The 16,718-nt window shown below is 39.7% G+C and overlaps 1 pseudogene; it reads right to left on the reverse strand.

The window, feature by feature from the left end:
- Nucleotides 1–12,100: 12,100 nt before the first annotated feature.
- Nucleotides 12,101–13,408, reverse strand: LOC117015797 (26S proteasome regulatory subunit 4-like; annotated as a pseudogene).
- Between the last annotated feature and the right edge of the window lie 3,310 nt (nucleotides 13,409–16,718).

Below are 16,718 nucleotides of genomic sequence, written 5' to 3' on the forward strand. Positions count from 1 at the left end.
GGGTAATACAACGACAGCTCTGATGGCCACTCCAGATAGAGTTCCAAAATTGCTTTGAAGGGTGGACTAGGCAGTTTAGAAAAGGCACTTTCTTGCCATCTTTTTATTCCATGACTGGTGACTGGGAAGCCATTCTTGGCAGCCTCCTGTCAGAATCCAGTTACACTCAAATTCTTGTAGTCTTTGACTCCCACAGGTTTCAAGTCATCATTTCCTCCTATCATGTTAATAAGCATTAACGATTTTTAGCCTGATTCATGGTAGTGCACTATGTACCCATCCATCTCTACTAAATTTGTTTTTTGAAGTCAATTGATTATATGAGAGATGAAACCATGGATGGAACTACGTTTTTGTTTCTTCATTTGTTTTTTGCTTATTTCTGTGTTGCTTTTGTTTCTGTTTCTTGAGTTTATAGAGCTATAATAGTAGCCACATGGGTGAGAAGATGAGGAAGGTCATTACTATTAAACAGAGACTGTTCAGGATCCCTCCTGAAATCTTGAATCTGGAAGGGGTCAGGAAAGGGTTCATTTATCCTCCTGAACCCTCTTGATTTGCAGTATACCAAACAAGATGATGGGGACATGGGTATGCTGATATGGATTAACTAGAAGTCAAATATTGGTGACCTGTAATCTAAGCAATAAACAACCTTCATTCTCAAGACATCCAAATAGCACCTAAAAGGCCATAGTTTCAGCAGGGTTTCTGAGGCCATTTGGCATTTTGGAAAAAAGCACCAACATTGCAACAGGCCCTACCTGGCTCAGATCACTGTCCCAAAACTGCTTGTGGTACTTCCATAGGGCAAGTAATTCAGTCTGTAAGCCTCTACTCATTAATTTGTAAAACTGACATAGTAATGCCCACCTTTCAGGGTAGTTGTAAAGATAAAAAATAATATAAGAAAATCACCTGACCCAAGTCCCTCTCATCCTAGGTCATGTTGTAGAACTTGGGTGAAATTATCAAAATATTTGTTCAGTTTGATCGTCACTTAGTGAGGACCTGCAGACTGAATGGGAAAGGACGACAGGGAGCACCTGGCAGAAGTTTGTGAGAGTTATAACCAAGAATTAGTATTATGAAGCAACAATAGATAGGTCACTATTTACCTCATTCCATATGGTATGTATTTGGTATTCCCTGACCCTTGCCATGTTAACCTGTCTCTCTGAATTGTTGAGACTATTCACACTGTGTGCCAAACATCATTTACTGACAAAATGACTTCCCTTAGATTATGTTGGTGAACAGTAAACTAGATATCTATCTCAGATGGGGGAGGTCTCCCTGCCCTATTCTGACACATGACTCAAGTCACTTATTTTCAACAAGCATTCAGTGCGCCCCCTTGTACATAGAGCAGTATTGGTCATCTATAAGTGACTGGAGTGGGATTTGGATTATATCAAACCCCTAGGGCTTGAAGTGGGTACATTGCTCACCTCAGGAAACTCGTGTTCATTACTTTCAGGCGATGGAGAAAGGAGTTCAAATATTTTGACATTATTTATAAACTCAAATAACACAACGAGAAAAAAGAAATGTCTTTGAATATCCGTAAACTTGTTTTGCTTTGTGGAAAATTGCTGCTTATTTCTTGCGTACTGCTTAGTAAAACAGAAAAGCATCTCCTACTGGCTATTGGGTCCTCTATATACATGCCTGCTATAGCTTTAAATTTTGTATTCTTGGAGTCCAATGGGATGCGTTTGATTCATTGATTGAGTCATTCATTCATTTCTTCATTTCTAAGAATCTTGACACCTGATTGGTGACCTTAATCCCTGCTCTAACTCTTATCAGCATCATAGTTGACATTGATGTCTGGATTTTTCAGTTCTGTAACCTCCTGAACTTCAACTACCCACTCCCATGACAATACCAAGAACCTAAAGCTGAGCCACCTCTAAAATCCAATTACTAAACTACAAAATCAAAGCTTTTTCTCCCTGACCCTCTCCGCATCAATTCTTTGACCTCATTATTTGGCTAGCTCTTGCCACCTCCCTAATTTCTGCCTGTCATCCTGACACCCCATTATAGATCCTTTCAGTTATCTTCCTTATTTTTAATATCATCAACCCCTCTTGTAAGTTTCAAATCTAGATCGCTCTAAACATCTCTTCCTTTCTGCCTAGGTGATATGGAACACCACTGGAGAAAGTTATACGGTTATTTTCATTCATGCTACTCAGCAAGGCACTTGAAAGAAATTAAACACCAACTTAATTTGGTGTGGAATAGTTAGATTCTATTTTCTTAGGCGCTTAAGTCTTACGAGGTTGAAATGCTTTTACAAAAGGATAGCTGTGCTGTAGGAGGATATTGGTGGTTCTTATTTTCTCTATTGAGGAGTGGATCTGGGATTTCAGCACTGATAAGTGCACAATACTACTAGTTCATGATCTCAAAGTACCTTTCTTTGAGGGTTTGCCAATGGTTCTATAAAGATAAATGCTACGTGTCTATGCTCCTGGGAGGCAAAAAGCAAAACTGGTTGATTCCCCACTGCTCTCTGTCCTTAATTCCCACTATTTGGGATAACTTTGTAGATAAACCTGTCTGTAACTTGTAGCTTCTGCTAAAACTTATAAGCCTAAAATGGGAAACTGGTGCAATCGATTAATCCTTTAGCTTTGTCTGTAAACTGTACACTAAAAACGTCATTTGGTTTTTGTCTGGAACAGAATACACCAGGAAGTCTCCCTTCTTGAAGGCTTTCTGAGTTTGTCAACATACTGCTGACTTAAACAACATAACAACATCAACAATACAAAAAACATTCTTCAAATAAACGACCAGAAAACTGTAATTCCAAATCCTTTGTAAAATATAATTTATTTTTGTGGAAGTAAATAAATGTTAATTCATTTATGTTATATTTAATGTATCCAGAAGATCAACCCTAAATAATTTTTTGCAAGTTATGAAATGTGACTTCCATTATTTCCAGTTCCCATTATCTTAACTCTTTTTTCTCTTCTCTTCATTCAATCTTCTATATCAGTTACCTAGTGCTATGTAACAAGCCACCCCAAAACTTAGTGGATTGAAACAACAACCAATTATTATTATTTATAATTCTATGGGTTGGCTGGGAAGTTTTTGCTGACCTGAGCTGACTATTAATGGATCTAGTGTGTTCTGTGCGGTGTCCGGGAGACTTTGTTTATCTTGGCTGAGATCGTTCATGTGTCTGTGGCCTCAGTTGAGATATTTAGGTAGACTTAACTTTCCTCCCTATGTCTCATACTCTTTCAGGCTAGCCTGGCATGTTTTCATGATGAAAATGGAAGGTGTGCAAGGGATCTTGTTTAAGAACAGGCTCCCAATCGTTTCCACCATACTCTGTTGGCTAAAGCAAATCACAAGGCAGCACAGACTCCATGGGCAGCCCAGACCCCTCCTCTTGATGGGTAGAACTGCACAGTCACTTTGCAGACTGTGGACACAGGAAAAGATAAAGGGTTGAGCCCATTTTTGAAAGCAGTCTGTCTCCCTCAGCTTTTCACGTGTGCTGTAAATTTAAGATTTTCAGTCTGTACCCTCCCAAATATGCCTTTTCATCCTTAAAATTTGTGGTTAGGAAATCATCCGAGGAACATATTCACAGAAAGATGAATGTCTCTTAAGTTAAATGTGCTACCTTCCTATGGAAAATAATACTGAAGAACTATCCACCCCTCACCCCCAGCACACACATACAACATAGACTCTCTGAAATAAAGAACATCATGCATAAGCAAGTAGTTCCAAGAAGCATTTTAAGTGACAAGGGGGAATTATTAGTGAAATTCTTTATATAACAACAGTAATAATCACAAATGATACAATAATAATACCCATTTACATTTATTGACCACTTACTACGTTCTAGAATTTGAGCCAAAGTTTTAATTCATGATTTCATTTCTTTGAGAAAGTTACTGTTGGTATGATACCAGTTTTATAGATGAGGATATTGAGACTTAAATGTGTAAGGAATGTACACTCAGTCCCCCAGCTATTTGATGGCTGTGCCAGGATTTGCACCTGCACTCTCCTATCACAAAGTGAACGCCCTCCACCATTGCATGTACCCACAGCTGGCTTTCTCTACAAATATTGCTCTCCACTGGTGGTTCTTAACCTGGGCTGCACACTGAAATCACCTGCTTAAAAAAAAATACTGATGCCTTGATCCTACCCCAAAACATGCTGGAACTTGTACTGAGCGTGGGAATTTTGAAATCTCCCCATGAGGTTTTAATATGCAGTTTTGCCAAGGAAAATGTGATTTCTGAACCAGCAACATCACCTGAGCATATTAGAAATGCAAATTCACAGGCCCCACCCCAGACCTGTTGAGTCAGAATGTCTGCAGTGAGGATCAGGAATCTGCAACTTAAAAATCCCTCTAAGTGATTCTGATGCACATGAATGTTTGAGAAGTACCACTTTACACAAACGATATGCAAACTTGTGCATCGGAATCCGCTGGAGAGCTTTATTAAAACTGGAGATGCCTGGGCTCTGTCCCAGAACTATTGAAACTGTGTTTACATGTCAGTCTTCAGGCAACTCTGATGCACCCAGGATTGAGAACCACATCTTTATACTAAATAGACTGTCCTGCTTTATATATTTCCAGTGTATGGACTTTAGGATTTATTAAGCTTACATGGTTTTTCTCCCTCTCCCAAGATACAAAAACATAATGAGCACATCTTTGCTCTAAAAAAAAGGTTTGGTGCTAAAACTAAAAAATCACACTCTATGATGAGAACAGAGCCTGAATCTGTGGGATTCTAGAAATGACAGATTGATTTGTATGTCAGCTATAATTAGTAGACTATAATGTCAGAGGAATGGCTGAGCTCTGAGCACTGGGATGAAGCCACCCATGACCCCAGGACCCATAATACACATCCCAGTAGAATCCTGACTGTAGCCATTATCCTCTCGAGAAATAAATCAAAAGCCCAAGCATAACTGACTTTAAGATTAAACTCAGAAGCTGATGTCCGGTATGGACATTGGATTTCCCACGGCAAATAAGAAATCACATTCTACTTCTTCCCAGAATTGCCATGTTCAATTTCTGTTGGCATATCTGAAAAATACTGGCCCATTACTAATTGGCCCCTTAGCTCTCTGTCCTAGAACAGAAGGAATGAGGTTCAGAAAATATTTCTATTTCAGGTTATCTGGAAACTTTTACAAAATGTATTCTTTAGGAACTTTCCCTTCAGTAACTTTTACTGAGAGCCCTACATGTAGAACAGAGGATCTATATATCTTCAGAGAACATACTTTTAAAATCAGCCTTATTTTCAATCAAAATGCCTTCAGTTTCCACATACTTTAATTAGTTTATAACCCAATAACAGACATTTACTAAGTGGTTATTGGCTAGAAATGCTGTGGATGATTTAAAATAATTTGTGAGTAGTAGGACATGATATCCAAAGTGTGATTTCCAGACCAGCAGTATTAACATCTCTTGGGATCTTGTTAGAAATGAAGATCTCAGGTCCCAACCCAATTCTACTGAGTCATTATAATAAGATCTCCAGAAGATCTGTATTAACATTAATATTTGGAAAACATTGCAATAGAAGATGTGGTCTTATCTTCTCAAGGCAGTTGAAAAAAATACTACGTACATCCATAAAAAGTTATAAATCATATTAAGAATTGAGGATGGACCAATTCATGGTCCCTTCTCTCATGAATCTTAAAGATTAGAGATAAATTAATGTGACAAGTTGAATAATTATCTTAGGTCAAGTCCCACAGAAGCAGAACCTGAGAAAAGGATTTGGTGCACAAAACTTATTGGGGGGTAGGGGGGTTCTCAGGAGAAGGGATATGAGGAAATCAGAATGGGCCAGGGGAAGGAGATAAATCATGACGTGGTCCCAGCTGGAGTTAGCCATTTGTAGTCTGTGTGAAAGAGTATTTGGCTGTGGGCTGCCCCTGGATTGTGAGGACATAAACTCTTGGCCAAAGTGGCTTGCACAAAACTGAGAGAAATTCTCTAAAGAAAGAGAGAAACTGTGAGATGTTGGCAGCCAACACTCACAGCAGCTGAGGAATGGGTGCACTGGCGATTAACGGGAATCTGGACAGGGCACCAGCAGCATCCATTGGAATAATGAAACATATAAATCAGTACAAGGAATTAAGATAATGGCTGCCATGGCAAAGTACCTCATTTGTAGTATCCTTTACATATTGAGAGGAAAGACACAGTTGCTGTGTAATCAGTGGTCTGGAAAGATGTCACAGAGAAAGTAGAATTTAAACTGGACACTGGAGAACCCAGTCATCTTTCCCCTTCCAACAACAGCTCTTGATTTTCTCTGGGGAAATCTCACTTCCTCCACCATCTCCACATGTGGTTTATGACGGTCACAATACCTCACACTTCAGGGGTGGCCATAAACTCAGGTGTACTCAGGGAATCATATCCCCTTGTCACAGGGATTGGTTCTGGTATGAGGACTTGACCAAAGTCCTCATCACCAATGAGAGGCCCAATAAACTTGATCAGCTGTTAGGAAAGGGAGCTCTCTCTCTTGTTCTAGATTGTGTACAAATTGGTAGTTACAATAAGTACAAATTGGTAGTTACAAAATAGTCACAGGGATGTAAAATAGCATAGGGAATATAGTCAATAATATGGTAATAACTATGTATAGAGCCAGGTGGGTACTAGACTAATTGGGGGGATCACTCATAAATTATATAAATGTCTAATCACTATGCATACACCTGAAATTAATATAAAATAATCTTGAATGCCAAGTTCATTCCTCTGTAAGTCCATATGGGGAGATGGATAATTAGCCAAAAAATAAAAAATAAAAATAAAGAATAAGGTCAACTGAGAAGACAGCAAAGCTGAAAGTGAGAGAAATTAAGATCTGATTATATGAAGATAACAAATCCCTGGGAATTTTCAGGATATGTAAGTTAATAAACTGATAAATTCTTTTTTTTTTTTTTTTTTGCTTAAGCCAATTTGAGCCTTTTTTTTTTTTTTAAATATATTGCAATTAAAAATATTTTAGGATTTAGGTATGAATACAGCTTTTCCTGTTTTTTATTTTCCTTGTGGTCTTAAGAAGATGGACTTTCCAGTCCCCTTCCTCCTTTTTATGAATCATTCCCTTTTATTTATACCATGGCAGAAGCACTATTTTTGATGTAAGTATGTTCTATGTTCAGATCACTCCTAAATCAAAAATGAAAATGTTTTCTTACAAGTTACTTCACAACTGCATGTTCTTTTTGAGCCCATACAGTTATAATAGATGAAAATAGGGTGAAAATTAATATATATTAGGGAAAGATGATATATTTCTTAATTCAATCTTGACCAAAATGTATCAATTTATTTCTTAACTTGGTAAATTTAAACAACATTTTAGAGAGAATATTTTCACCAGCAACCTCTCTCAAGCTCTATCTTATTTTCAAATATTGATAGAAATATTCTTGCAAACAAGATGAAAATATATTGACTTTAAAAAAGAGAACTACTGAGCAAAACAGTTGAGTAAATATGTTACGACACCATATAAACTAGACAATTTATTGCCAGTATCAAAAAACATGAAGCAGACAATCAAGATGGTGCAGTAGGTAAATGCTCCATTTACCTTCTCTCACAACCACATGAAAATTACAACTAATCTACAAAACCACCACTATTGAGAATCACCTAAAATCAAGCTGAACTGAAACCTTTCAACTAAGGACATGCAGAAGAAGCCACCTCCAGACTGGTAGGAAGGGCAGAGACGCTGAACAAGCTGGTCCCACACCCGCAGGTGACCATTAAAGATCAGGAGGGCTATTTTGGCTGTGGGGGGCCCCCCCATCCTCTAGAGGAGTGAAAGATCCCAGCCCTATCCCAGCCCAGGGTTCCTGTACCAGGAAGATAAGTCCCATAATTTCTGGTTTTGAAAACCAGTGGAGATTGTGACTGAGTGAGACTGAGTGTAGCTGCATTCCCAGGCACTTCTTTTAAAGGAGCTTCACCTGAACTTACCCACCAATGGAATCACTCACTCTGAGCTCCAGCACTGGGATAGCAGGTGGAAAGGTGGCAGGGACAATGGTGGGGAATTGAGTTGTCTGGCTTGGGATGGGGGCTGGAGAAGCATCTTTTTCCTGGATGGGGGGGCTGGTAGAGGCTATTGTTTCTTAGTTGAGCCCTCCACCTTTCCAGTATGGGAACAGAGGCAGCCGCCATATCTGAGTTTCTGCTGTTCATTTGCCACACCCTGGCGATTTGAGACCTGGCCCTGCCCAACTTTTGGACACACCCAGGCTGCTTTCAGTGGCTTTTTTTGTGCACACTGCCTGCCTTGGTTCAAGCTGCAGACTTTCCTAGGGCCTCTCAAATTTTTGTGGAACGCAGACAAGCAGCATCTGGCTTGAGCATGTCCTGTACTTCTGGCTGAGCATCCTTGGTTCGTGGCCTGGCCTCTCAAGGTGCTTCCAAGCACAGCATGGGTGGCAGCAATCTGCGGATTTCTTTCTGACTCCCTCTGGGTGGCCCCAGGTAGGTACAGGTTGTGGCTGAACTTGAACTACAGTGGATCTCATCCAAGGTGGTCCTGGGGCTTGTGTCCCCAGTGGCCAGCTTCAAAATGAGCTGGAGCATCACTGAGTTGCCTCCAAGTACAACATACCCCAGGGGCAGATTGGGTAGACACCACAGTCCTGCCGAGGCAGATCCTGCTTCATAGGGTCAGCCTCTGCACAACAATTCCTCCATTGTAGTCTAGGACAGTCCTTACAAACAGTGAGCCCAAGGGTCAGCCCCTCCCATTAATGTGCAATTACAAACAAGGCTCAACTACAAGAGGAGGACACACACAGCCCACACAAGGGAAAAACCTAGAGCACATGGCTCAAGTAACCAGAAAGACTGGGGTGCCACTGAACCCCACAGCACATCTACTACATAAGGCCACTCTACTAACACTGGAAGACATAGCAGCCCTACCTAATACATAGAAACAAGGCAGCCAAAATGGGGAGACAAAGAAATATTCCCAAATAAAAGAACAGAACAAAGCTCCAGAAAAAGAACTAATAAAACGGAGATAAGCCATCTATCAGACACAGTTCCAAACACTGGTTATACAACTGTTCAGTGATCCAGGGAGAACTTCAACACAGAGATGAGAAGCATAAAAATGGAGATGAAAACCATAAAAAAAGAACCAAATAATAAAGGAGACAGAAATAAAGGATACAATAATGGAAATGAAGAATATATTACAGGGGATCAACAGTAGATTAGATGAAGCAGAGGATCCAACCAGTGATGTAGAAGATAAGGTAGCAAAAAAACACCCAACCAGAACAGCAAAAAGAAAAAAAAAATTGAGGTGTTTAAGGGGCCTCCAGGACAATAAAGTTTACCAACATTTGTGTTATAGAGGGACCAGAAGGAAAAGAGTGGAAAACCTATTTGAAGAAATAATGACAGAAAACTTCCCAAAACTGGTGAATGAAATGGAAATACAAGCCCAGGAAGCACAGAGAGTCCCAAACAAGGTAAACCCAAAGAGGCCAACACCTAGACACCTCATAATTAAAATGCCAAAGGTTAAAGACAAAGAGAGAATCTTAAAAGCAGCAAAAGAAAAGCAGTTAGTTACCTACAAGGGAGCCCCCATAAGACTGTCAGCTGACTTCTCAACAGAAACTTTGCAGGCAAGAAGGGACTGGCAGGAAGTATTCCAAGTGATGAAAAGCAATGACATACAACCAAGATTGTGCTACGCAGCAAGGCTGTCATTTAGAATTGAAAGACAGATAAGGAGCTTTCCAGACAAGAAAAAGCTGAAGGGATTCATCACCACCGAAACATTATTACAAGGAATCTTAGAGGGACTTCTTTAAGATGGGAAGGGGGTTAAGGATTGGTGAAAGTGGAAGGGATTAAGAAGTACAAATTGAGAAAAAAAAAAGAGGAAGTACAAATTGGTTGTTATACAGTAGTCATGGGGATATAGGGGATAGCATGAGGAATATAGCCAATAATATTGTAATAAATAGGTATAGTGTCAGATAAGTACTAGATCTATCAGGGCAATAAATGGGAATGGGGTTGGGGTCAGGGTGTAAAAGGTGAAGGCATTAAGAAATACAAACTGATAGTTAATACAGTATTGGGAATGTAATCGACAGTGTTATAAAGATCATGTAAGATGCCAGAAGGGCACTGGACTTACCAGGGGGATCACGTAATACCCCTGTGTAGATCCCCCTGTGTAGATGCCTGACCAATGCACTATACACCTGAAGCTGAAGTACAATAATATTGAATGTCAACTATAAGTAAATATACAGGTTTATATAGTCACGGGACGTGGAGTACAACATAGGGAAGACAGTCGATGGTATTGTAACAGCTATATAAGATGTCAGAGGGGTAGTATCTTGGGGGTGGGTTGTCACTTTATGAGTGGTTTAAATGTCTAACTATTATGTTGTGTTGTATACCTGAAACTAATAAAATAAATAAATAAATAAAGCAATCAGAAATACCTTGGGGATGAGGGAAACCCTGAAAATAAATAAATCTGAATTTTCAAAGTATCCCTAAGAACTAAAGGAGTAGGGAACACATTTTCAAAATTTATGTGGATTTCTAGGAGATTATACTACTCATAAAAACTACCATCAATTGAGTGCTCACCAAATAGATACTTGATAAATCTTGTCATTCTTAATCCTCATTACCATACCTGAACCTTCATTGACAAGATGAGGAATCTGATCCTAAGTGTAGTTTTTTTTAACTTTTCCAAGAACACAGGTTGAATAAATAGTAGAGCTGGGATCCAACTCCAAGTCTCTCTAAGTCCAGAGCCTAAACTAATAATGATGCTACACTTGCCATTTCATATCTGATTTTCCTTTCTCTCTTGACATAAACCTTGGCCTTCTGCAGTTCCTTTGAACTCAGGGTGGTGAAGGGGTTCACATTTACCTACAGTGACTTTTCCACCTGAGTTGGCTAGGGAACAGAATGTCAACACTGACAACAAAAGGAAGGCTGATTCTATTCCTTCCCCCTTCAGGTCTGCAGCAGGCAAGGCACTGAATTTGACTGGACAGTACCAGGAATGGAGGGCTTCCTACATTTTGGCAGGGCTGAGATACTCCTGGGACAGAATAAATCCCCAGTAGGGTTCCATCTATTAGAAAGGCAGTGAGGTGTGACATTTCAGTCACAGTTCTCTAGTTCTTCCTCAAACACAGGCTGTACAACACAGCGACTAACATTCAACAGTAGTTCACTGCATCGTGTTCCACACTTGACATCCACACTTATTATTTAGTATTTACCGTTACACAATTGCCTTCCACACTTACCATTCCACATATAACCATTTCATACTTGCTATTCCACACTTACCATTTCATATTTGGCGTGAAAATTCAAATGACTTTTCATTATGCATGGAAGAGTTTATGGATCTAGGCCTGGATTTGCCAAACACTGACCTCTTAAAAGATACAGGTTAGTCACTGTAATGAATATCAGTCTTCAGACTGGGATGAGAGAGCAAGGTTGTCCTCTTTAAGTCAATTATCTGTTTTTGAAAATAAGCGATGGGAAAAGCTATTCATATGGTTTAATGAATGTTAGTGTTCATTAGTGACATGTTAAGGTTATTTTCAAAGCTGAGTTCTTTGTAAGCCACTTGATCCTAAAATTTTTAGATAAATTGATTCATATTTTTTTATGGTCTTCCAAAATATTCTTATAAATGAGTTAAAACCATTGTCATATACACCTCTCCTCCAACCACTTAACATATTCCTACATGAATGATCATTATTCTTTTTTCTTTTTTGCTTGAGGTAGAGCATGCTTAATTGGGAAGAGAGCACTACACAATGGTCATTCTACACATCATGTTCAGAAAGGTACACAGTACATAGGATGTTTTGCTAATGAAGATCAACTGGAGCATGCGTTCCTCCAGGCAACTTCCCCAGCTTCATCCCTCCAAGGGGTCAGGCACCCCTAACCATTTCCTTGAAGGCAACTGTGGTTCACTAAAGATAGTGCCCCTCAAGGGATGCCTTCCTGTTTTTTTATTAAAAAAAAAAAAAAAAAAACATTTTCTCTAGATTGTTTGAAGTCTTCATTTGTTACTTTCATTCTACATTCTCTCAAGGCCATTAGACCAGCTTCTATACAGATTGCCTTGATGTCAGCACCAGAGAGGTCATCTTTAGCCATGATCAAATTGTCCAGTGTCATGTCACCAGCCAGCATCATTCTGCTTGTGTGGATATGAAAGATGTGGATATGTGCTTTTTGGTCTTTTTGTCAGGCAGGGAGATCTCAATCTTCCTATCAATGTGGCATAGCGGATTAGTGCTGGATCCAAAGTTTCTATTCAGTTTAGAGACATGATAACTTTCTCATCTCTCCTTGAATCAACTCCATCCCACATTGCTTGCTGAGTTTCTCTCTCACCATTGGAATTTGAGTCATATCTTTTTGTCCCAATGGCATCAATTTCATCAATAAACACAATGGATAGTGCATGTTCTTCAGCAACTTGAAATAATTCCCAAATGAGTTTTGGCCCATGACTTAGGTACTTCTGAATAAGTTCAGACCCAGCCACTCTCAAGAAAGTGGCCAGGGTTTGGTTCGCTAATGCTTTGGCTAATGAGGTTTTGCCTGTGTCAGGTGGACACTAGAGAATGAATCTCTTAGGAAGATTTATACCCATCCTTCATAATATTCAGCATGAGTGAGAAGAATCTCCACAGATTCCTTAATTTATTGGATTAGGTTGTGCAACACCCCCAATGTCAGCATAGGTCTCCTGTGGGAACTTCTTCACCTTCATCACTGTGACCAAGGGATCTGTATCATCCATCAGCACCCCTACCATGGCATGCACCTTGTGTTTGAGCAGGAACAAACAGCCCAGTTCCAGCAGATTCTTGTCCACAAATGAAAGAATGCTGATACAATGTTCTGAGCCCACAGATGTAGACACAATGGTGTGATTGTCATCAATGATCTCTTCCAAGGTTGCCACAAATATCGGGGTACCCTCAGCTCATCCACCTTTGATCTTTCCTCCTCTTGCTTTTCTTATAAAGTCTTCATTTGCTCCTGATTTCTAATAAATCTGTCCTCCATGAAAAGATAGTCTTTAATTCTCTCTAACTTCAAAAATTTAAACCGGCACTGAGTGTGAGTTGTCACCAATGGCAATTGGCTGGCAACATCTGGTCCCTTTGTTTTCTTCTTTTCCCCCACTGTAGTTGGTACAGGAAGTTCATATTTCTTCTTGTTGTCCTCTTCCTCCTTCTTGTCACCTACAGGACCATGAGCACCCCTCTGACTTTGACCCATCTTGATTCTGTTGCCTGAGCTGCTGCTGCCAAAAGTCATATGTGCATTTTTCTTAAAGAGAACAGAAAAAGACACTTGACATCATTTACCAATATTATATCCAATGTTCTTTATTTGTCCCTAAGTGTGTACACTGCCAATCAAATGAAGGGCCCTACTATGCATATAGGTGACAGGTTCAAAAGCAAAATTATCCTGAAACTCTGGGCTGTACATATTTTCTTGGAGCCTGTACTAGGCTTGTTTTTGCCAGCCTGATATCTCTTTTTGGACAACAGGAATCTTACCTTCCACTTAGCTGAACCCTTCCCTTTACTTTTCGTTCTCATGATTGGCATTGACTTTACCTTGGCCAGGCCAATTCATCTTTAGTCTCACCAATCGGTAATGGAATAGATGCATGAGCCAAGGCTGGCCAATAGGAGCTCTAAGCAGGACTTTTGATACAGTTACCAGAAAAGAGGGTCTTTCTTTTCCCTATGTTGGTGGAGCATAAGCCTGAGCTGCTAGAAGCCATTCTTGCCATTGAAGATGATTCGGCCTAAGAGTAAATTAAACAGAGAAAAGAAATAAGACTGAGAAGAAAAGAGGCTCTCCTATGACATAGCCATCACTGTTTCTGAAGTTGGGCAATTTTAGACTTTGTATAAGCCAACACATGGACTTTTTGTTCAAGTTAGTTCACTTATTTGAACTAAGTTTTCTGTTACTTACAAACCAAAGGCATCATAATCAACATAAAAATTCTAACTGAAATCTACCCATTTCCATACCCTATTGGAAATTTCCTTTAGGAGTAGCCTATTCAAGGAAGATTGACCTGAAAAGGAGCTGATGTAGAGGATTCTTCATGTGTTGGAATTTTCTTGGGTCTCTCTGGCATTAATCCAGACTTTGTAAATACATGAGATATCCTAGGGTAGACCTGATATGTAGCGGTAGCACCCACTTTCTACAGGAACCACACTGAACCCAGCGAAGACCTGCTCTCCAGAGATTGGTAGCTTGACAGTGTCTCTCAACTCCTGGAGGTCAGAAGTATGATGAAAGATAATTGGGCTAAGATGGGATGTAGTTTCTGATATTTACCTGCCAGGTCCATCAGAATCCTGAATTCTGTACTAAAGTAAAACCAACAGCAAATTTTCAGTCTGGAAGTCCTAGATCACTGAACCCTTTTCTGTGTCTTTATAGGTAAGTAAGAAGGCAGATATCTGATACTTTATAAGGCATTATTCTATTCCATTTGTTCTGAAACTGTAGCATGCCTCTGAATCACCTGGAGGGTGTATTAAAACACATAATCTCTGATTCAGTAAGTCTGAAGTAAGGCCCCAAAATGTGCATTCTAACCAGTTCGAGGTGATGGTGATTCTGCTGGTCTGGGGAACCACAATTTGAGAACCACTGTTCTAAAAGAATACTATTCACAGCACAGGTAACTGTGTTGGGTGGACAGCTAGCACTGATCGGGCAAGATATGAACAAGATGACAGTTCCCCAGTAGAATTCACTGCTGATGAAGAAGGCAAAAACCATTTCCCCAGAGATGTTGTTAGGATTATTTCTCTCTTTCTGGAGTGCAAAGATGCATTTATGTACCCTGAACTCAGCACCCTTTTTTCTACCTCAGTCAAGTTCCCTAACCTGCATATGCCAGTGATTTCAAGTCATCTTATTGCCTTCCTGTCTTTCTGTGGCTTCAGCAGAGTTTTCAACGGCCAAAAAAGTCATCAGTCATGGCACAAGTGCTTTTGTAAATATTAGGCCAGACAACACAGATTAGGAAAACTTCAAACTGGATAATTAGTCAAGAAAAATAAATACTCTTTAGCAAACACCATAATAACCACATTGAGCTTCCAGCTAATCAATTTACTGGGCCATCTGTCTAAGAAAATGGGGCAGGAGTCAGTGCCATTGTGTGAGTCTGCAGGGGGCTTGGAGGAGACTGGATGGTGATGGGAACCTCTTCCTAACCTAAAGGAACCTAATGAATAACCCACAGTCTTTCTGCCTGGAAGCTGTTGTGGGCTTCAGCTTTCAGAGAATGTCTCCGTGGGGGTTGCTGGACATCAGAGGCACATCCTCAGGCCATCAGCCTGTTTGCATCTGAGATGGCCTAAGCCTGTTAATCTTTGGATCCTCTATTGTATCAGCAAACTTTTTTTAATTGAATTTTTATATTTAAATCATTCTCATAAATGATAATTTTTTAAATTAGTGTAAGTGTATTTTTAAACAAATATTATGTATTCTTCATCAATTAACCTTACTGGGCCCTACTGTGTGTAATCCTCCATACACAAGGATTAGAAATGAACTAAATAATTTGGGCTTTAAGGAACTTGTGGGATGGTTAAAGTAAGAAGATACACAAAGAATGTTATTTTCACAAAGACTCCAGCCGCAGCCCAGCTAGAATTAGATGTCCTCCAGCCAGGGGCTCCCATGCATGGACTTCATCTCCTCATCTGACTGTAGTTCACTGGACTGGAAGCTCCCAAGGGAAGGACAAGCTCTCATTTGTATGCTCAGCATCTATTACAGTGACTGACACAAGGCAGACATTCTATTGGTGTCTAATACCTGAGAATGCACTAAAAATACAAGGTGGTATATAATATATACATCAGCACATAGGGCAATTCATAAAGAGTGCACATGGAAAATTTCTCCAAACATGAACTCTGTGTAAGTTTTAATTAACAAGAAAAGATATGTTCTATGTGGATGGTGCAGAGTTAACAAATACACAGGGGAAGGATGGTGTTCCCAGAGCTCTAGGATATTGACGGGACTGCTGACCTGCAGAGGTGATTCCATCTTGTAGAAGTAGGAAAAGGCGATGGTGAAAGTCATGCTAAGCTATTTGTATGGATTATTTCACTGGGCTCTCCATATAACAAGCCCATGAGTTAGTCACTATTATTTGCTGTTTTATAGATGACAAAATAGGGGCTGAGAAAAAATAAGCATCTAGACTAGGGATGCAATGGTCTGTACTCAGGGTCTAAATTAGTAACGCTGTAGTCCACTGCCACCTTGTAGGATCAAGCAGAGGCCTTGTACATTTGAACCAAGAATCACCTCTTTTGCTCATTTTGAATGGGTTGTGTGTTTCTCATCACTGAGTTTTACGTGTTCGTTGTATATTTTAGATGCCAATCTTTATCAAATACATTTTGCAATTATTTTCTCCCAGTTTGTACCTTGTCATTTCATTCCCTGAACAGTGTTTTTCACAGAGCATGAGTTTTTAATTTTAATAAAGTACAATTTTTCAATCATTTCTCTCATAGATTGTACT

The sequence above is a fragment of the Rhinolophus ferrumequinum genome, chromosome 23, assembly GCF_004115265.2.
Source record: "Rhinolophus ferrumequinum isolate MPI-CBG mRhiFer1 chromosome 23, mRhiFer1_v1.p, whole genome shotgun sequence".
Classification (NCBI taxonomy): Eukaryota; Metazoa; Chordata; class Mammalia; order Chiroptera; family Rhinolophidae; genus Rhinolophus; species Rhinolophus ferrumequinum.